Source organism: Eptatretus burgeri, chromosome 10 (assembly GCF_056783735.1).
Source record: "Eptatretus burgeri isolate ZD-2024b chromosome 10, Ebu_testis_v1, whole genome shotgun sequence".
Classification (NCBI taxonomy): domain Eukaryota; kingdom Metazoa; phylum Chordata; class Myxini; order Myxiniformes; family Myxinidae; genus Eptatretus; species Eptatretus burgeri.
In genome coordinates, this window is record NC_140970.1 from 77,716,464 (window position 1) to 77,738,029 (window position 21,566).

Here is a 21,566-nt window from a genome sequence, read left to right on the forward strand (position 1 = left end):
ACATATATGGGACCAACGAATGTTGCCTTCTCGACACGTCTCCAGTAAGTAAAACTTGTTTTACTCTTACTTTGTCAATGTAGAGCTTGATCTTTTACCAAGTGTTTGGTGATTCTGAATGAATGTTTCTCACCAAATGGACAACAAACTGACTATTTCATCTTCTTTTTTGAATCAGGCAACTCTGGAGAAGGTTGACGAAGATGAAGTAAGTAGTGAGAAAAACTCGTCCTAAAATTGTATTATATATGAAACTGGAAAGGCATTCTGTGGAGGGCACACCTCCACCAGGTTGAACAGTTTAAGTTTTGTATCTCACTGATGGGCTGGATATGGATCTGGACCTGAACTAAAATTGAATTGTCTCGTTCTTGTCACCTATCCAACTCATCCACCAAGTTTTGTCTAAATCCGTGAACACAACTTTTGAGATATCATGCTTCATTTAGTTTTTGGCCCCACGTCTCAATGGTGAAGAATCACTGAAAATATTCTTGTCTCCGGATCCGAATCTTCACCAAAATCTAATCAATTTGTCTTTGCATACACCCAACCTGTACACTAAATTTCGTCTGAATACATCCATAACTTTTTGAGATATCCTGTGAAGTGAAGGAAGCATTAAGAGAGAGGCTGAGTATGGTTGAAGATGATGTGGTTGAGCTTGAAAGTGGTTGGATGTCAATGAAAGATAGTCTATTGGGAGCCGCTGGTGAGGTATGTGGATGGACAAAAGGACCACCGAGGCACTCGGAAACATGGTGGTGGGATGATGAAGTTGGAAAGACGATTGAAGAGAAGAGGAAGAATTTCAAGTAATGGCAAAAGGCAAAGGGTACGGTGGAAGAAGAGGCTGCACATGAAAGTAAAGGAAGCCAAGAAGGCTGCAAAGAAAGAGGTAGCAAAGGCGCAGGAGGCCCAGAGGAAGATATTCGGAGAACGCTTGGATTCGGAGGAGGGTAAGAGAGCGGTGTTCAGGATTGCAAGGCAGATAGCGAGAGAGAGATTTGATGTGACGGGGGTGAGTTGCTTGAAGGATGAAGTGGGAAAATTGTTGTGGATTCAGATGGAATTAAAGGAAGATGGAAGAGATATATGGAAAGGCTGTTGAATGTACAAAATGAATGGGATAGAAACATCGAGAGTAACCCAGTTTTAGGACCAGCAGAGAAGATAACTGAGAAGGAAGTTGAGGAAGCTATAAGATCAATGAAGAGTAGAAAAGCAGGAGGGCCGACGGGAGTTGTGGGAGATATGTTGAAGGCAGCGGGAAGTTGGGGTGTGAAGAGAATGACAGAGATCTGTAATCTGGTGGTGAAAGGCAGCTGCATTCCAGTGGATTGGGAACTGAGTACCCTCGTCCCTCTGTACAAGGGGAAAGGTGACCCTCTGGACTGTGGCTCCTATAGAGCAATAAAGTTATTGGAGTATGGAATGAAGGTATTGGAAAGGGTGTTGGAGAAGAGGATAAGGAAGAAGGTAAAGATTGACGAAATGCAGTTTGGATTTATGCCAGAAAGAGGAATGACAGATGCAATTTTTATTGTAAGGCAGTTGCAGGAGAAGTACATGGAGAAGAGGAAGAAGTTGTTTTTTGGATTTGTTGATCTGGAAAAGCATTTGATAGGGTCCCACGCGAAGTAATGGCATGGGCATTGAGGAAGTTAGGAGTGGAGGAATGGTTGATCAGAGTAGTGATGGCCATGTACGAGAGAGCACGCACAGCTGCAAGGACAAAGGATGGGAACAGTAGTGAGTTTTAGGTGAGGGTAGGAGTGCACCAGGGGTCGGTACCAAGTCCACTTCTATTTGTAGTTGTGATGGAGGTGCTGGCTCGGAGGGTAGAGGGTTTACCTTGGTAGCTGCTGTATGCAGATGATCTGGTGTTGATTGCAGAGAGTATGGATGGACTGAAGGAGAAGATGAACAAGTGGAAGGAATGTATGGAGGTAAAAGGTTTGAAGGTGAATAGCGGAAAGATGAAGGTGATGGCAAGTTGGAAAGCATGTGGTGAGGTGGAAAGGACTGGGAAGTGGCCGTGTGCTGTGTGCAGGAAGGGTGTCGGAGTGAACTCCATTCAGTGCACAATGTGTGCTGAATGGGTTCATCGAAAATGTAGTGGGGTGAGAGGGTCATTAACCAGTGTGGCAGGTACATTCAAGTGTAAGGTGTGCATCGAGGGAGCAGCAGATGAAGGAATTGTTGAGTTGGATCTTGGAGGTGGTGTGAAGCTGGAAGGGGTGAAAACATTTTGCTATCTCGGAGACTTGTTGAATGGAGAAGGTGGATCAGACTCTTCGACGGTTGCTAGAGTGAGATGTGCATGGAAGAAGTTTCGGGAACTGAGTGGCGTGCTGACAAAGAGGGGAGTGTCGTTGAAGCTGAAGGGAAAGGTGTATGCTACATGTGTGAGGAGTACGATGATTTATGGGAGTGAGACATGGGTACTGAACATGGAGCAGCAACAAAGGCTGGAAAGGGTGGAAATGCAAATGGTTCGGTGGATGTGTGGAGTATCGTTGAGAGAGAGGAAGACAAATGATGACTTGCGGAAGATGATGGGAATAGAGTCTGTGATGGAGGTTGTGAAGAGAAACAGGTTGAGATGGTTGGGTCATGTGTTGAGGAAGGATGAAAGTGACTGGGTGAGAGGAGTGTTGGAAATGAGTGTAGCCGGAAGTAGAGGACGGGGAAGACCGAGAAAAACTTGGCTAAATGTGGTGGAAGAGGAAATGTGGGCAAGGGGATGAAGAAGGGGAGATGCAGAAAACAGGGTAAAGTGGAGAAGATTGTCATGGGGCCCGCAAGGCTCACCCCTGCTTTAGCGGGGAAAATGGCCTTTAAATGCTTGTGTGTGTGTGTGTGTGTGTGTGTGTGTGTGTGTGTGTGTGTGTGTGTGTGTGTGTGTGTGTGTGTGTGTGTGTGTGTGTGTGTGTGTGTGTGTGTGTGTGTGTGTGTGTGTGTGTGTGTGTGTGTGTGTGTGTGTGTGTGTGTGTGTGTGTGTGTGTGTGTGTGTGTGTGTGTGTGTGTGTGTGTGTGTGTGTGTGTGTGTGTGTGTGTGTGTGTGTGTGTGTGTGTGTGTGTGTGTGTTGTACTCCTTGGAACTGACCAAGTACCAAGTTAGAATAAAACTCTCTGATGTAATGTAGAAGTGAATTGAATCAGGTTGGTCGAACTGTTAACTAAAGTAAGAATAAATGAAATAGAACCAAATAATATTGCAACAAATGGGGATTCTTAAGTTCATTGTCCAAGGGTGAGAAGTGTATGGTGTATAATTAGAAAATAAATTGTTTCACAAGGAAGGACTTGTGTGGACATCAGTTTTATCAGTGTCGATAGGGTTTTTGTAGGATTTTATAATCAAATCGGACAAACGTTAAACTCTGTCTGAAGTCAAATAGGATTCCACAATCGGCCAGTCAGAATCCTTCTGGAGGACAACTATAACAACAAGGTGGGTTTGAAAAAATCCACATCACTATTCTGCCAGGAGATGGACGCCGACCATAAGAATTTACTATTCTACACTCATGTCAGATGGTTATCTCGTGGAAACGTTCCTCTGTGCGTTTACGAGCTCAAAGATGAACTGAAGGAGTTCCTACGCACACAAGGGAAAATGGCATGGGTCGCGTTGCTTGAGTTGGACTCTTGGCTGTCAGAATTGTTCTATCTTGTTGACATCTTTGAACGTCTCAATGTCCTCAGCCTCTCCCTCCAAGGCAAAGACGCCAACTTCATGATTTTCACGACAAAATGAGCAGATTTCTGGCGACTCTAAAACTACTGGCAGTCAAAGCGCTTCAGCCTTTCTCCTGTCTGGTGGAGCATCCAATGACCTGCCAGTACGATGATACTGAGCTCGACAGTCATTCTGGGGAGATAGCACGTCACCTTTGCTCGCTCATTGAACAGTTCGAGCACCATATCCCTGAGCTGAATGTGCAGTCCTTTTCTGTGGTTCGGGATCCTTTCACGGCTCCACTGGACTCGATTGCTGATGAAGATGATACAGCACAGGAAGAGCTTGTACAGCTCCAGCAGGATTCAGGAGCGCAGTCTCTTGCGCGGACGAATTCGTTGTCGACATTCTGGTGCAAACTGCTGCCATCGGACACGGCGCGTCAGACACTGCCCTGTCACGGCGCGCCATTCAGGTTCTCATGCCATATCCTTCATCATACTTTTGTGAGCAGTCGTTCTCCACCATGGTGGTGATTGAAACAAAGTACAGATATTGCTTAGAAATGGAGCATGATATGATCCTGGCATTGTCATCCACTTCTCCACGAATAGAGAAGTTGGTTTCTGAAAAGCAGGCTCATCCTTCTCACTGATGTATCGAAATGTCATTTGGACTAAACTTCTGAAACATTCAACTGTACTATTTGGATACTGTCGGCTATTCTCCGTTTACTCGTCCATGAAAACATGACGATGGTGAATTAAGTCAACAGTAAATTTTCTTGTGTCATATGAAAATCTTATCTCAAATATTATGAATTGGGTTTTGAATCTTTTGGGTCGCGCGATGCAGAGAGGTTCCGAAATTGGGTCGCCACTAAAAAAAAGTTTGAAAACCACTGGTCAATCACGTGACCGAAAGTGTGTTGAAATGGCGGATTGAATAGATTATTGGGAAAATCCGGAAATTCCTTCAAAAACGTTTTCTCCAGACCCACCAATCAGGGTGTTATCAAACTTGGGTGACAATATTAGGCCAAGGCCCAGATAATGCTGAAGGTCCATTGATCTTATTTTTGTGATTACGATGATGTATATTTTGCACTCGATTTATGACTGATTCGATTGATAAACTGCTTATCCATGGCAAATACCTTATGAAGTGTTTCATGATATTGTGGAAGTAGACATCAAAGAACCTGAAGTTTATTCACGTTGATTGGTATACGCATGTCATTCCAGAGGCAAAGTCATGGAAATTTATATGTTCGGTTTCTAATTGAGGTTCATCTTTTTCTGTGTGTTCATCACGCATCAATCATGCTGTCGCATCCGTGCAGCAGCGAGTCGGCACTCTGCTCTCTTCCTCGACCTTTTCCCATGGAATTTTGATCCTGTACGGAATGCCATTCACCCTGATGTGGTTTGAGTACTGTACCAGGAATTTCAGCATTTAAAGATAGACTGGATTTCTTCAGGCCCAGATGGTCTGAGACATTATTTGGCCATTCTCATGAAAAATACATCCAATTTGACATTTTTTTTCTGTCCTTTCAAATCAACTTTAAGTCTGCACTTTCTTTAACAACCCAAATCCGAATATTGGTATGCACCTCGTAGATTTTAAGACAAACATAATACTGAATAAATGTACCATGTGAACCAATTCCATGAAAATGATCATCATGGAGTCGACAAATATCAATATCAATGATGATGACTACGGCGGCCATCTTTGCGAACACAATGAAGCATCTCCAAATCACGATGCCAGGTGTTGGCTCAATGGTTCGGGTGGTGGGCATTGGATCCGAGGGTCCTGAGTTAAAATCCCGCTCAGCTGTTGAATTAATACGAAGAGGGGTGAACTCGGCCTGTCATCCGAAAGAGGTCGGCAGAATGAGTGCCACCATGCTGGTGTCCAGTGTCGGAGTGGCGACACGTCCAGGATTGTGCCCAAGAGCCAAGGAGACAGCCGAGGCGGCATCAACGCTCTGCACAGAGAATGGTCCCAATATCCTCCTGCTCCTCGAAATCACTTGCTTATCTTTCTGAGCAAATTGACGAGCGGATTGAAAAATGGTTGATAAGGAACGAGTGGCTTGGTGAGCGATAGCAAGCCGCTTGATGCCTGCAGTGAACGTGGGTGGGATCACAACACAGATGGTGAACGCAGAGTGAAAGCTGCGATACTGAATTGATGTTTTCGAGTAAAATGACACTATTCCTGTTTAGTAACACTTGAAACAACCCGTGGAACGTTTCCCACAAAGCTTCCGTCCACCATTGGAACGGCGAATGGACATTTGCTCAAAACGACATTCCCACAGAGCGTTCAGTTTGAGATTCGTTCAAAAACAACGACGTGTTGTTCGTGATCCTTATCGATGTCTCTGACAACAGTGAAAACGAATCGTAAAAAGAAGTAAAGCGATCAAACACTCGATTCTGCCATTGCCCATTTATTTCAGCAGGAACCCATGTGACACGAACCGTCGCTAGGCAACCGTAACTTGGTAGGCCTCAGGCTTCTCGCGTTGAAGTTACTTGGAAGGAAACGTGTATTTTATTTGATTTTATTTTTACCTTCCCCGATGCTGCATCGATGATTTACCTGAATGCATCATTCCCGAAGGATTTATGACATCATTTAAATCCTCTCCAAGAATAATATTGAATGGGGAGGTGATGGTGATGAAACCACAACAAACCTGTAAAATGGACGAATTAAAATGTGTAATGAGGATAATTAGTTAAAAATAATGGAAACCGCAGCAAGGGGTCTGGGTCTATTCAATCCCCTGGACACCTGTGAACCACGTGGGTGGTTTACAGATAGGATCGTGTCTCAGGAAATTAACGGGAGTGAGCAGGATTTGAACCGAGAACACAGACAGGTTCAAGATCTGACACCCAGCCGCGTCCCAGACCACTCGGCCACGAATTTCCACTGATTAAAACTCGGTGGTTAATCCTTTTAACCCTCACATGGTCTCTCTGTGTGTGTCCGGGCGGAACTTTTTTCCATTCCGGATTTTGTTGTCAAATGTTTAACGAACCTTTATTCTGTGAATATGGAAAAGCCAATTTCATCATTTTAATCATATCATTTTTTAAATTTTCATTATTAGTATTATTTTGAGTATTATTATTAATATTGTTATTCGACACATTTTGATCTTTTTTTTGCTCGATTCATATTTTTCTCGTCAACCGCTTGTCCGATTGACAAATTTCCAGTGTTCGATGTGTCAAATCCAAATAATATCGGGACCCCGGAACCGGAAGTCCCCTCGGATGAGGACGGAATAAAGCGAGTGTTGAAACCAGTATGGCGGCCGGCTGACTCTTTATAAACACGTCATACTCCCGACACCTGTTCCCCCAAGAGAAGCAGAAGGATGGAGAAACCGTAGCTCAATTCTCCACACGTCTACGCACCATGGCGAAGACCTGATTCAGCGAATTTGAGCCCGAGGTCATCAATGACTTCATCCGTGACCAGATCATTGACGCCTGCAAGTCAAAGCGTCTCCGTACCAAACTGCTCGCGCAGAAGAACCTGACGCTGAAGACCGGGCTGGAACTCGCCCAAGCAATGGAGGCCTCGGAGCGACGAGCCGCTGAGATGGCTCATGAACGCACCGATCCTGAGAAAGCGTACGCCGTCCACAGCGAGAGCCACAACGCGCAGAAGCCGTCCCAGCGAGGAGGTCGCAACAGCCGCCGTGGAGGAAAACCACAACAACCGCCCCGCACAGAATCCCGTCAGGATCATCGCAGAGACACACAATGCAATCGCTGTGGTCGGATGGGCCACAGCGGTGATGACTGCATATGCTCCCGAAACGTAACATGCTACAAGTGCAACCGCCTTGGTCATTTTGCCGTCATGTGCCGATCAAAAAACTCATCTGAGGTACGCTCTTTCTTGGGCACGGCGCAGTGCAGTGCCAGATTCATCTGAAACTTCACTACCTTGACCGAGCCTCTGCGCCAGCTCACGAAACAAGGATCAGCATGGTCCTGGGGACCGACCGAAGTGAAGTCGTTCAACGACGTCAAGGAGGCGCTGTCCGAGGACACAACTACGCGAAACTTCGACCCGAAGAAATTCACAGTTTGTGGTCGAGGCTAGTCCAGTTGGCCTCGGAGCCATTCTCGTTCAGGAAGGCAAGACCATTGCATATGCCAGCTGCGCGCTCAGCGACGTTGAACAGCGCTACTCTCAGACAGAGCGCGAAGCTCTCACCATTCATTGTTTCCTCTATCCTTACAAGGCATATCACAAAATGCACAAGCTTTTCTACCTGGTGCTCTTGATGCTAAAAATGTGACGAGTCCTACTGGTATGTCACCCCTGCCGAATCAGGAAGAATCTGTTTCTATGTCTCCTCGCTGCCCCATTCGTCCTGAACGGCTCAGAAAGTGGTCTCAGTATTTGGAGGATTTCGTCTGTTAATTTTGGCCATTTAGAGAGGGAGGAAATGTGCTGTATGTGGATTGGATGTTTGGCGTCACGTGATTGGGTTTTGATGTTATGTTCCGCCCGCTGGGTGGCGTGCCTGTCCTTCCGTTTCCCACAATAAAAAAGGGTTCCCGCTTGCTGGCGCTCATGGCCTAATGATCTGCTGTCCGTCTGATCCGTGAACACCACAGATGTGTCCTTGGTGATTGGGGGTAGTTGTACAAACCGAGATAATTTCACGCCGAAGGACCCTTAGTTTGGCAGAAATTAGACAAATTTGTTCGAAATACCCGAGTGTGGATCGGACCGAGAAAATGTTCGCTTTTGACTTTGCGCTTGGAAAATGTTACAGAGAACTGTTATGAAACAACAGACGTGGCTACATCTTATGGTTCCCCTCCACAGCTGAGAGAGAATGTCTGTGCTGTGACTTGTCGTGTCCCACCCTCATGCCCGTGCCGTGTCTTGTCCCACTGTCATGGCCATGCTTTGTCATGTCGTGTCTGTGCTGTGCCGTGCTGTATCCCACCGTCGTATTGTGTTCATGCTGTCGTGTCCCCTCATGTCTGTGCTGTGTCCCACCGTTGTGTCTGTGCCGTGCTGTCGTGTCCATGAAACATCGTGTTTCTGCTGGAGTGATGTAACCAATTTATCAATTACTACAAAACCCCTTACAAACGGTCAATAATGGACAAGCTGGAAGGTGACGATGGTTCGTGGGCTGTAGCAAGGCAGAATCGTATAACACTGGTATAAGGCCGTTGAGTATACGATGGTGATTTTTGGATGGCTTACTGAGTTAAATATATCGAAAACACGATTCAAATCTGACAAATTAGAAAAATTGACCTTTGTGACCTTTATAGGTCAAAGGCGAGTGGTCAAAGCTGGCGCCCATGCACTCATTAATTTCTGTAGCATACATTGCGGTTACCCGGTTCCTGTAGAATGTTGAAAACCCGGTTTGATTCTGACAACTTTGAAAATGTGACCTGTATGTGACCATTAAAGGTCAAAAAACAAGGACAAAAGACCTTGAAATAGAGAAAAGGGTCAACACGATGAGTTACTGAAGACTGTTAACTACAAAATTCCGAAACCCTGGTTAGATTCTGACCACTTTGAAGATTTGACCTTTATGTGACCTTTAAAGGTCAAACAACAAGGACATTGATATTGAAATAAGGAAACAGAATGCATGTTATGGCTTAGGCCAAAAAAAAAAAAATGTTGCATTGGCGTAACCCGCCCGACCCTAAAAATTCCGCCGACCCTACGTTTTTTTTTTGTTTTTTTGCTATCGAAAAATTTTGCCGACCCTATTTTATTGCTATTTTTGTTGTTTTGCTGTCGTTTTCAAGTATCTTGTTGATTGCGATCGCGATCGCAAAAACCCGGAAGTGTTTCGGACAGAACCCGCCGACAAAAAGGGTGGTACTCGAGCCGGGGGAGATTTTGGGAGGGATTTATTAGGAAAAAAAAAAAAAAAGATCCCGACCGACCTACCCTATTTTTCAGTGACCCGTTACGCCAATGCAACATTTTTTTTTTTTGGCCTTATTGAAGTTAGTTGGTTGCAGAATGTCGAACACCCAGTTCAATTCTGACAACTTTGAAAAATTGACCTTTGTGACCTTTAAAGGTCAAAGGTTCCGAGCTTGAGTGAAAAACGTTGCATTGACAATGTGCATAACAATGGAGCATCACACATGGCATTTCCCTCAACCAAGCCACAGAAAATCAAGTTAAACCGTTAAAAATCGTTATTTTCTAAGTTTGTGACCTTGTGACGAAATCGAAAAATCAGGCTCTGTATCGCTGTCGGCATATCCAAGTACTATCCAAATATCGAAACCCCTTTCCGATTCGATCAATTCTGCAGAAGATAGATTTTTGATTTGGCTACCCCTCAAAAATGGCTATTTTGTGGGCGTGGCTCCACCCATAATGGGTGTAGCCATGGCCACCTCTAGGAAAATACAACTGGACATTGATATCTAACACATGTCCAAGTTTCATCAAGATAGAATCAAAGACCACTGAGCTATGCTCTGGAAACACAGACGGACACACACACACACACACACACACACACACACACACACACACACACACACACACACACACACACACACACACACACACACACACACACACACACACACACACGACGAATACAGTGGTCACTTTGGCTGCCACCCGCGAACCAATTGAATGGAAATACTAAACCTTCCAATCTGTAGTGAACATGTGACCTGCGTTTTCATTCTCACGAACACCTCCATTGTCGCCATCTTCATCTGAATCGCTCGCTCTTCCTAAAGCTGGCCAGCCGACCAAACTGAGCAACTGGAAAAGAAGGACTTTGGTCAGGGAAGTGACCAAGAACCCAATGACCACTCTGGAAGAACAACAGAGTTCCTTGGCTGAGATGGGAGAACCTGCTGGAAGGACAACCGTCTCTGCAACACTTCACAGATCTTGGCTTTATGGGAGAGTGGCCAGACGGAAGCCACTCCTGAGAAAAAGGCACTTGCCAGCATGCCTGGAGTTTGCAAAAATGCACGTGAAAGACTCTGAGAGCATGAGGCAAAAGATTCTGTGGTCTGATGAGATGAAAATTGAACTCTTTGGCCTGAATGCAAAGTAGTACCCATCTAACACCATCCCTACCATGAAGCATGGTGGTTGCAGCATCATGCCACGGGGATGCTTTTCAGTGGCAGGGACTGGGAGCCTTGTATGGATAGAGGAAACAATGAATGGAGTCAAATACAGGAAAATCCTTGAAGAGAACCTGCTTCAGAGTGCAAAAGATTTGAGATTGTGACGAAGATTTACATTCCAACAGGACAATGTCCCCAAGCATACAGCCAAGGCAACGCTGGAATGGCGTCAGAACAAGAATGTAAAAGTCCTGGAGTGGCCCAGGCAAAGCCCAGACTTGAATCCCATTGAGAATCTGTGGAAAGACTTGAAAATTGCTGTTCACTGACGTGCCACATCCAACTTGACAGTACTTCAGCAAATATGCAAGGAATAATGTGAGAAAATCTCCAAATCCAGATGTGCAAAGCTGATGCAGACATATTCAAGAAGACTCGAAGCTGTCATCGCTGCCAAACACGCTTATAGAAAATATTGACTTGGTGGGGGGGGGGTTTGAATACTTTTTGACACAAGACATTTCAGCCTTTCATTTTTAATTAATTTGTAAAAGTTTCTCAAAACAAGTTGTCACTTTGTCATTATGGGGTATTTTGTACAGATTGGCAAAAACTTTAAATAGAATCCATTTTTAATTCAGGCTGCAACACAATAAAATGTAAGAAAAGTCGAGGGGTGTGAATACTTTCTGAAGGCACTGTAAAACAAGGGTCTGCAATCTCTGATTGCTCTTTCTTGCTTATGTTCGAATTTTTAGAGTGGGGGAAGGGAGAGGGAGGGGACGGCAGAGTTGTGGTTTCACTTGTTGGATGTAAAGGTTTGATGAATTAGAAAAATGTATAGATATAACATTATACAGTGTACAGTTAAGGACATTTTTATGTGACATTGTGCCCTTAAAATGTCTCTTGTTGTCTTTTTCAAAGACGTGATGCAGATTTAACAGATTTCGATTTCAAATTCAAAACATATATGGGACCAACGAATGTTCCCTTCTCGACACGTCTCCAGTAAGTAAAACTTGTTTTACTCTTACTTTGTCAATGTAGAGCTTGATCTTTTACCAAGTGTTTGGTGATTCTGAATGGATGTTTCTCACCAAATGGACAACAAACTGACTTTTTCATCTTCTTTTTTGAATCGGGCAACTCTGGAGAAGGTTGACGAAGATGAAGTAAGTAGTGAGAAAAACTCGTCCTAAAATTGTATTTTATATGAAACTGGAAAGGCATTCTGTGGAGGGCACACCTCCACCAGGTTGAACAGTTTAAGTTTTGTATCTCACTGATGGGCTGGATATGGATCTGGACCTGAACTAAAATTGAATTGTCTCGTTCTTGTCACCTATCCAACTCATCCACCAAGTTTTGTCTAAATCCGTGAACACAACTTTTGAGATATCATGCTTCATTTAGTTTTTGGCCCCACGTCTCAATGGTGAAGAATCACTGAAAATATTCTTGTCTCCGGATCCGAATCTTCACCAAAATCTAATCAATTTGTCTTTGCATACACCCAACCTGTACACTAAATTTCGTCTGAATACATCCATAACTTTTTGAGATATCCTGTGAAGTGAAGGAAGCATTAAGAGAGAGGCTGAGTATGGTTGAAGATGATGTGGTTGAGCTTGAAAGTGGTTGGATGTCAATGAAAGATAGTCTATTGGGAGCCGCTGGTGAGGTATGTGGATGGACAAAAGGACCACCGAGGCACTCGGAAACATGGTGGTGGGATGATGAAGTTGGAAAGACGATTGAAGAGAAGAGGAAGAAGTTCAAGTAATGGCAAAAGGCAAAGGGTACGGTGGAAGAAGAGGCTGCACATGAAAGTATAAGGAAGCCAAGAAGGCTGCAAAGAAAGAGGTAGCAAAGGCGCAGGAGGCCCAGAGGAAGATATTCGGAGAACGCTTGGATTCGGAGGAGGGCAAGAGAGCGGTGTTCAGGATTGCAAGGCAGATAGCGAGAGAGAGATTTGATGTGACGGGGGTGAGTTGCTTGAAGGATGAAGTGGGACAAATTGTTGTGGATTCAGATGGAATTAAAGGAAGATGGAAGAGATATATGGAAAGGCTGTTGAATGTAGAAAATGAATGGGATAGAAACATCGAGAGTAACCCAGTTTTAGGACCAGCAGAGAAGATAACTGAGAAGGAAGTTGAGGAAGCTCTAAGATCAATGAAGAGTAGAAAAGCAGGAGGGCCGACGGGAGTTGTGGGAGATATGTTGAAGGCAGCGGGAAGTTGGGGTGTGAAGATAATGACAGAGATCTGTAATCTGGTGGTGAAAGGCTGCCGCATTCCAGTGGATAGGGAACTGAGTACCCTCGTCCCTCTGTACAAGGGGAAAGGTGACCCTCTGGACTGTGGCTCCTATAGAGCAATAAAGTTATTGGAGCATGGAATGAAGGTATTGGAAAGGGTGTTGGAGAAGAGGATAAGGAAGAAGGTAAAGATTGACGAAATGCAGTTTGGATTTATGCCAAGAAGAGGAATGACAGATGCAATTTTTATTGTAAGGCAGTTGCAGGAGAAGTACATGGAGAAGAGGAAGAAGTTGTTTTTTGGGTTTGTTGATCTGGAGAAAGCATTTGATAGGGTCCCACGCGAAGTAATGGCATGGGCATTGAGGAAGTTAGGAGTGGAGGAATGGTTGATCAGAGTAGTGATGGCCATGTACGAGAGAGCACGCACAGCTGTAAGGACGAAGGATGGGAACAGTGGTGAGTTTGAGGTGAGGGTAGGAGTGCACCAGGGGTCGGTACTAAGTCCACTTCTATTTGTAGTTGTGATGGAGGTGCTGGCTCGGAGGGTAGAGGGTTTACCGTGGGAGCTGCTGTATGCAGATGATCTGGTGTTGATTGCAGAGAGTATGGATGGACTGAAGGAGAAGATGAACAAGTGGAAGGAATGTATGGAGGTAAAAGGTTTGAAGGTGAATATCGGAAAGACGAAGGTGATGGCAAGTGGTAAAGCATGTGGTGAGGTGGAAAGGACTGGGAAGTGGCCGTGTGCTGTGTGCAGGAAGGGTGTCGGAGTGAACTCCATTCAGTGCACAATGTGTGCTGAATGGGTTCATCGAAAATGTAGTGGGGTGAGAGGGTCATTAACCAGTGTGGCAGGTACATTCAAGTGTAAGGTGTGCATCGAGGGAGCAGCAGATGAAGGAATTGTTGAGTTGGATCTTGGAGGTGGTGTGAAGCTGGAAGGGGTGAAAACATTTTGCTATCTCGGAGACATGCTGAATGGAGAAGGTGGATCAGACTCTTCGACGGTTGCTAGAGTGAGATGTGCATGGAAGAAGTTTCGGGAACTGAGTGGCGTGCTGACAAAGAGGGGAGTGTCGTTGAAGCTGAAGGGAAAGGTGTATGCTACATGTGTGAGGAGTACGATGATTTATGGGAGTGAGACATGGGTACTGAACATGGAGCAGCAACAAAGGCTGGAAAGGGTGGAAATGCGAATGGTTCGGTGGATGTGTGGAGTATCGTTGAGAGAGAGGAAGACAAATGATGACTTGCGGAAGATGATGGGAATAGAGTCTGTGATGGAGGTTGTGAAGAGAAACAGGTTGAGATGGTTGGGTCATGTGTTGAGGAAGGATGAAAGTGACTGGGTGAGAGGAGTGTTGGAAATGAGTGTAGCCGGAAGTAGAGGACGGGGAAGACCGAGAAAAACTTGGCTAAATGTGGTGGAAGAGGAAATGTGGGCAAGGGGATGAAGAAGGGGAGATGCAGAAAACAGGGTAAAGTGGAGAAGATTGTCATGGGGCCCGCAAGGCTAACCCCTGCTTTAGTGGGGAAAATGGCCTTTAAATGCTTGTGTGTGTGTGTGTGTGTGTGTGTGTGTGTGTGTGTGTGTGTGTGTGTGTGTGTGTGTGTGTGTGTGTGTGTGTGTGTGTGTGTGTGTGTGTGTGTGTGTGTGTGTGTGTGTGTGTGTGTGTGTGTGTGTGTGTGTGTGTTGTACTCCTTGGAACTGACCAAGTACCAAGTTAGAATAAAACTCTCTGATGTAATGTAGAAGTGAATTGAATCAGGTTGGTCGAACTGTTAACTAAAGTAAGAATAAATGAAATAGAACCAAATAATATTGCAACAAATGGGGATTCTTAAGTTCATTGTACAAGGGTGAGAAGTGTATGGTGTATAATTAGAAAATAAATTGTTTCACAAGGAAGGACTTGTGTGGACATCAGTTTTATCAGTGTCGATAGGGTTTTTGTAGGATTTTATAATCAAATCGGACAAACGTTAAACTCTGTCTGAAGTCAAATAGGATTCCACAATCGGCCAGTTAGAATCCTTCAGGAGGACAACGATCACAACAAGGTGGGTTTAAAAAAATCCACATCACTATTCTGCCAGGAGATGGACGCCGACCATAAGAATTTACTATTCTACACTCATGTCAGATGGTTATCTCATGGAAACGTTCCTCTGTGCGTTTACGAGCTCAAAGATGAACTGAAGGAGTTCCTACGCACACAAGGGAAAATGGCATGGGTCGCGTTGCTTGAGTTGGACTCTTGGCTGTCAGAATTGTTCTATCTTGTTGACATCTTTGAACGTCTCAATGTCCTCAGCCTCTCCCTCCAAGGCAAAGACGCCAACCTCATGATTTTCACGACAAAATGAGCAGATTTCTGGCGACTCTAAAATTACTGGCAGTCAAAGCAGCTGTTAAGCGCTTCAGCCTTTCACCTGTCTGGTGGAGCATCCAATGACCTGCCAGTACGATGATACTGAGCTCGACAGTCATTCTGGGGAGATAGCACGTCACCTTCGCTCGCTCATTGAACAGTTCGAGCACCATATCCCTGAGCTGGATGTGCAGTCCTTTTCTGTGGTTTGGGATCCTTTCACGGCTCCACTGGACTCGATTGCTGATGAAGATGATACAGCACAGGAAGAGCTTGTACAGCTCCAGCAGGATTCAGGAGCGCAGTCTCTTGCGCGGACGAATTCGTTGTCGACATTCTGGTGCAAACTGCTGCCATCGGACACGGCGCGTCAGACACTGCCCTGTCACGGCGCGCCATTCAGGTTCTCATGCCATATCCTTCATCATACTTTTGTGAGCAGTCGTTCTCCACCATGGTGGTGATTGAAACAAAGTACAGATATTGCTTAGAAATGGAGCATGATATGATCCTGGCATTGTCATCTACTTCTCCACGAATAGAGAAGTTGGTTTCTGAAAAGCAGGCTCATCCTTCTCACTGATGTATCGAAATGTCATTTGGACTAAACTTCTGAAACATTCAACTGTACTATTTGGATACTGTCGGCTATTCTCCGTTTACTCGTCCATGAAAACATGACGATGGTGAATTAAGTCAACAGTAAATTTTCTTGTGTCATATGAAAATCTTATCTTAAATATTATGAATTGGGTTTTGAATCTTTTGGGTCGCGCGATGCAGAGAGGTTCTGAAATTGGGTCGCCACTAAAAAAAAGTTTGAAAACCACTGGTCTATCACGTGACCGAAAGTGTGTTGAAATGGCGGATTGAATAGATTATTGGGAAAATCCGGAAATTCCTTCAAAAAACTTTTTCTCCAGACCCACCAATCAGGGTGTTATCAAACTTGGGTGACAATATTAGGCCAAGGCCCAGATAATGCTGAAGGTCCATTGATCTTATTTTTGTGATTACGATGATGTATATTTTGCACTCGATTTATGACTGATTCGATTGATAAACTGCTTATCCATGGCAAATACCTTATGAAGTGTTTCATGATATTGTGGAAGTAGACATCAAAGAACTTGAAGTTTATTCACGTTGATTGGTATACGCATGTCATTCCAGAGGCAAAGTCATGGAAATTTATATGTTCGGTTTCTAATTGAGGTTCATCTTTTTCTGTGTGTTCATCACGCATCAATCATGCTGTCGCATCCGTGCAGCAGCGAGTCGGCACTCTGCTCTCTTCCTCGACCTTTTCCCATGGAATTATGATCCTGTACGGAATGCCATTCACCCTGATGTGGTTTGAGTACTGTACCAGGAATTTCAGCATTTAAAGATAGACTGGATTTCTTCAGGCCCAGATGGTCTGAGACATTATTTGGCCTTTCTCATGAAAAATACATCCAATTTGACATTTTTTTTCTGTCCTTTCAAATCAACTTTAAGTCTGCACTTTCTTTAACAACCCAAATCCGAATGTTGGTATGCACCTCGTAGATTTTAAGACAAACATAATACTGAATAAATGTACCATGTGAACCAATTCCATGAAAATGATCATCATGGAGTCGACAAATATCAATATCAATGATGATGACTACGGCGGCCATCTTTGCGAACACAATGAAGCATCTCCAAATCACGATGCCAGGTGTTGGCTCAATGGTTCGGGTGGTGGGCATTGGATCCGAGGGTCCTGAGTTAAAATCCCGCTCAGCTGTTGAATTAATACGAAGAGGGGTGAACTCGGCCTGTCATCCGAAAGAGGTCGGCAGAATGAGTGCCACCATGCTGGTGTCCAGTGTCGGAGTGGCGACACGTCCAGGATTGTGCCCAAGAGCCAAGGAGACAGCCGAGGCGGCATCAACGCTCTGCACAGAGAATGGTCCCAATATCCTCCTGCTCCTCGAAATCACTTGCTTATCTTTCTGAGCAAATTGACGAGCGGATTGAAAAATGGTTGATAAGGAACGAGTGGCTTGGTAAGCGATAGCAAGCCGCTTGATGCCTGCAGTGAACGTGGGTGGGATCACAACACAGATGGTGAACGCAGAGTGAAAGCTGCGATACTGAATTGATGTTTTCGAGTAAAATGACACTATTCCTGTTTAGTAACACTTGAAACAACCCGTGGAACGTTTCCCACAAAGCTTCCGTCCACCATTGGAACGGCGAATGGACATGTGCTCAAAACGACATTCCCACAGAGCGTTCAGTTTGAGATTCGTTCAAAAACAACGACGTGTTGTTCGTGATCCTTATCGATGTCTCTGACAACAGTGAAAACGAATCGTAAAAAGAAGTAAAGCGATCAAACACTCGATTCTGCCATTGCCCATTTATTTCAGCAGGAACCCGTGTGACACGAACCGTCGCTAGGCAACCGTAACTTGGTAGGCCTCAGGCTTCTCGCGTTGAAGTTACTTGGAAGGAAACGTGTATTTTATTTGATTTTATTTTTACCTTCCCCGATGCTGCATCGATGATTTACCTGAATGCATCATTCCCGAAGGATTTATGACATCATTTAAATCCTCTCCAAGAATAATATTGAATGGGGAGGTGATGGTGATGAAACCACAACAAACCTGTAAAATGGACGAATTAAAATGTGTAATGAGGATAATTAGTTAAAAATACTGGAAACCGCAGCAAGGGGTCTGGGTATATTCAATCCCCTGGACACCTGTGAACCACGTGGGTGGTTTACAGATAGGATCGTGTCTCAGGAAATTAACGGGAGTGAGCAGGATTTGAACCGAGAACACAGACAGGTTCAAGATCTGACACCCAGCCGCGTCCCAGACCACTCGGCCACGAATTTCCACTGATTAAAACTCGGTGGTTAATCCTTTTAACCCTCACATGGTCTCTCTGTGTGTGTCCGGGCGGAACTTTTTTCCATTCCGGATTTTGTTGTCAAATGTTTAACGAAGCTTTATTCTGTGAATATGGAAAAGCCAATTTCATCATTTTAATCATATCATTTTTTAAATTTTCATTATTCGTATTATTTTGAGTATTATTATTAATATTGTTATTCGACACATTTTGATCTTTTTTTTGCTCGATTCATATTTTTCTCGTCAACCGCTTGTCCGATTGACAAATTTCCAGTGTTCGATGTGTCATATCCAAATAATATCGGGACCCCGGAACCGGAAGTCCCCTCGGATGAGGACGGAATAAAGCGAGTGTTGAAACCAGTATGGCGGCCGGCTGACTCTTTATAAACACCTCATACTCCCGACACCTGTTCCCCCAAGAGAAGCAGAAGGATGGAGAAACCGTAGCTCAATTCTCCACACGTCTACGCACCATGGCGAAGACCTGCTTCAGCGAATTTGAGCCCGAGGTCATCAATGACTTCATCCGTGACCAGATCATTGACGCCTGCAAGTCAAAGCGTCTCCGTACCAAACTGCTCGCGCAGAAGAACCTGACGCTGAAGACCGCGCTGGAACTCGCCCAAGCAATGGAGGCCTCGGAGCGACGAGCCGCTGAGATGGCTCATGAACGCACCGATCCTGAGAAAGCGTACGCCGTCCACAGCGAGAGCCACAACGCGCAGAATCCGTCCCAGCGAGGAGGTCGCAACAGCCGCTGTGGTGGAAAACCACAACAACCGCCCCGCACAGAATCCCGTCAGGATCATCGCAGAGACACACAATGCAATCGCTGTGGTCGGATGGGCCACACCGGTGATGACTGCATATGCTCCCGAAACGTAACATGCGACAAGTGCAACCGCCTTGGTCATTTTGCCGTCATGTGCCGATCAAAAAACTCATCTGAGGTACGCTCTTTCTTGGGCACGGCGCAGTGCAGTGCCAGATTCATCTGAAACTTCACTACCTTGACCGAGCCTCTGCGCCAGCTCACGAAACAAGGATCAGCATGGTCCTGGGGACCGACCGAAGTGAAGTCGTTCAACGACGTCAAGGAGGCGCTGTCCGAGGACACAACTACGCGATACTTCGACCCGAAGAAATTCACAGTTTGTGGTCGAGGCGAGTCCAGTTGGCCTCGGAGCCATTCTCGTTCAGGAAGGCAAGACCATTGCATATGCCAGCTGCGCGCTCAGCGACGTTGAACAGCGCTACTCTCAGACAGAGCGCGAAGCTCTCACCATTCATTGTTTCCTCTATCCTTACAAGGCATATCACAAAATGCACAAGCTTTTCTACCTGGTGCTCTTGATGCTAAAAATGTGACGAGTCCTACTGGTATGTCACCCCTGCCGAATCAGGAAGAATCTGTTTCTATGTCTCCTCGCTGCCCCATTCGTCCTGAACGGCTCAGAAAGTGGTCTCAGTATTTGGAGGATTTCGTCTGTTAATTTTGGCCATTTAGAGAGGGAGGAAATGTGCTGTATGTGGATTGGATGTTTGGCGTCACGTGATTGGGTTTTGATGTTATGTTCCGCCCGCTGGGTGGCGTGCCTGTCCTTCCGTTTCCCGCAATAAAAAAGGGTTCCCGCTTACTGGCGCTCATGGCCTAATGATCTGCTGTCCGTCTGATCCGTGAACACCACAGATGTGTCCTTGGTGATTGGGGGTAGTTGTACAAACCGAGATAATTTCACGCCGAAGGACCCTTAGTTTTGCAGAAATTGGACAAATTTGTTCGAAATACCCGAGTGTGGATCGGACCGAGAAAATGTTCGCTTTTGACTTTGCGCTTGGAAAATGTTACAGAGAACTGTTATGAAACAACAGACATGGCTACATCTTATGGTTCCCCTCCACAGCTGAGAGAGAATGTCTGTGCTGTGACTTGTCGTGTCCCACCCTCATGCCCGTGCCGTGTCTTGTCCCACTGTCATGGCCATGCTTTGTCATGTCGTGTCTGTGCTGTGCCGTGCTGTATCCCACCGTCGTATTGTGTTCATGCTGTCGTGTCCCCTCATGTCTGTGCTGTGTCCCACCGTTGTGTCTGTGCCGTGCTGTCGTGTCCATGAAACATCGTGTTTCTGCTGGAGTGATGTAACCAATTTATCAATTACTACAAAACCCCTTACAAACGGTCAATAATGGACAAGCTGGAAGGTGACGATGGTTCGTGGGCTGTAGCAAGGCAGAATCGTATAACACTGGTATAAGGCCGTTGAGTATACGATGGTGATTTTTAGATGGCTTACTGAGTTAAATATATCGAAAACACGATTCAAATCTGACAAATTAGAAAAATTGACCTTTGTGACCTTTATAGGTCAAAGGCGAATATCAAAGGCGAGTGGTCAGAGCTGGCGCCCATGCACTCATTAATTTCTGTAGCATACATTGCGGTTACCCGGTTCCTGTAGAATGTCGAAAACCCGGTTTGATTCTGACAATTTGAAAATGTGACCTGTATGTGACCATTAAAAGTCAAAAAACAAGGACAAAAGACCTTGAAATAGAGAAAAGGGTCAACACGATGAGTTACTGAAGACTGTTAACTACAAAATTCCGAAACCCTGGTTAGATTCTGACCACTTTGAAGATTTGACCTTTATGTGACCTTTAAAGGTCAAACAACAAGGACATTGATATTGAAATAAGGAAACAGAATGCATGTTATGGCTTAGGCCAAAAAAAAAAAAATGTTGCATTGGCGTAACCCGCCCGACCCTAAAAATTCCGCCGACCCTACGTTTTTTTTTTTGTTTTTTTGCTATCGAAAAATTTTGCCGACCCTATTTTATTGCTATTTTTGTTGTTTTGCTGTCGTTTTCAAGTATCTTGTTGATTGCGATCGCGATCGCAAAAACCCGGAAGTGTTTCGGACAGAACCCGCCGACAAAAAGGGTGGTACTCGAGCCGGGGGAGATTTTGGGAGGGATTTATTAGGAAAAAAAAAAAAAAAGATCCCGCCGACCTCCCCTATTTTTCAGTGACCCGTTACGCCAATGCAACATTTTTTTTTTTGGCCTTATTGAAGTTAGTTGGTTGCAGAATGTCGAACACCCAGTTCAATTCTGACAACTTTGAAAAATTGACCTTTGTGACCTTTAAAGGTCAAAGGTTCCGAGCTTGAGTGAAAAACGTTGCATTGACAATGTGCATAACAAT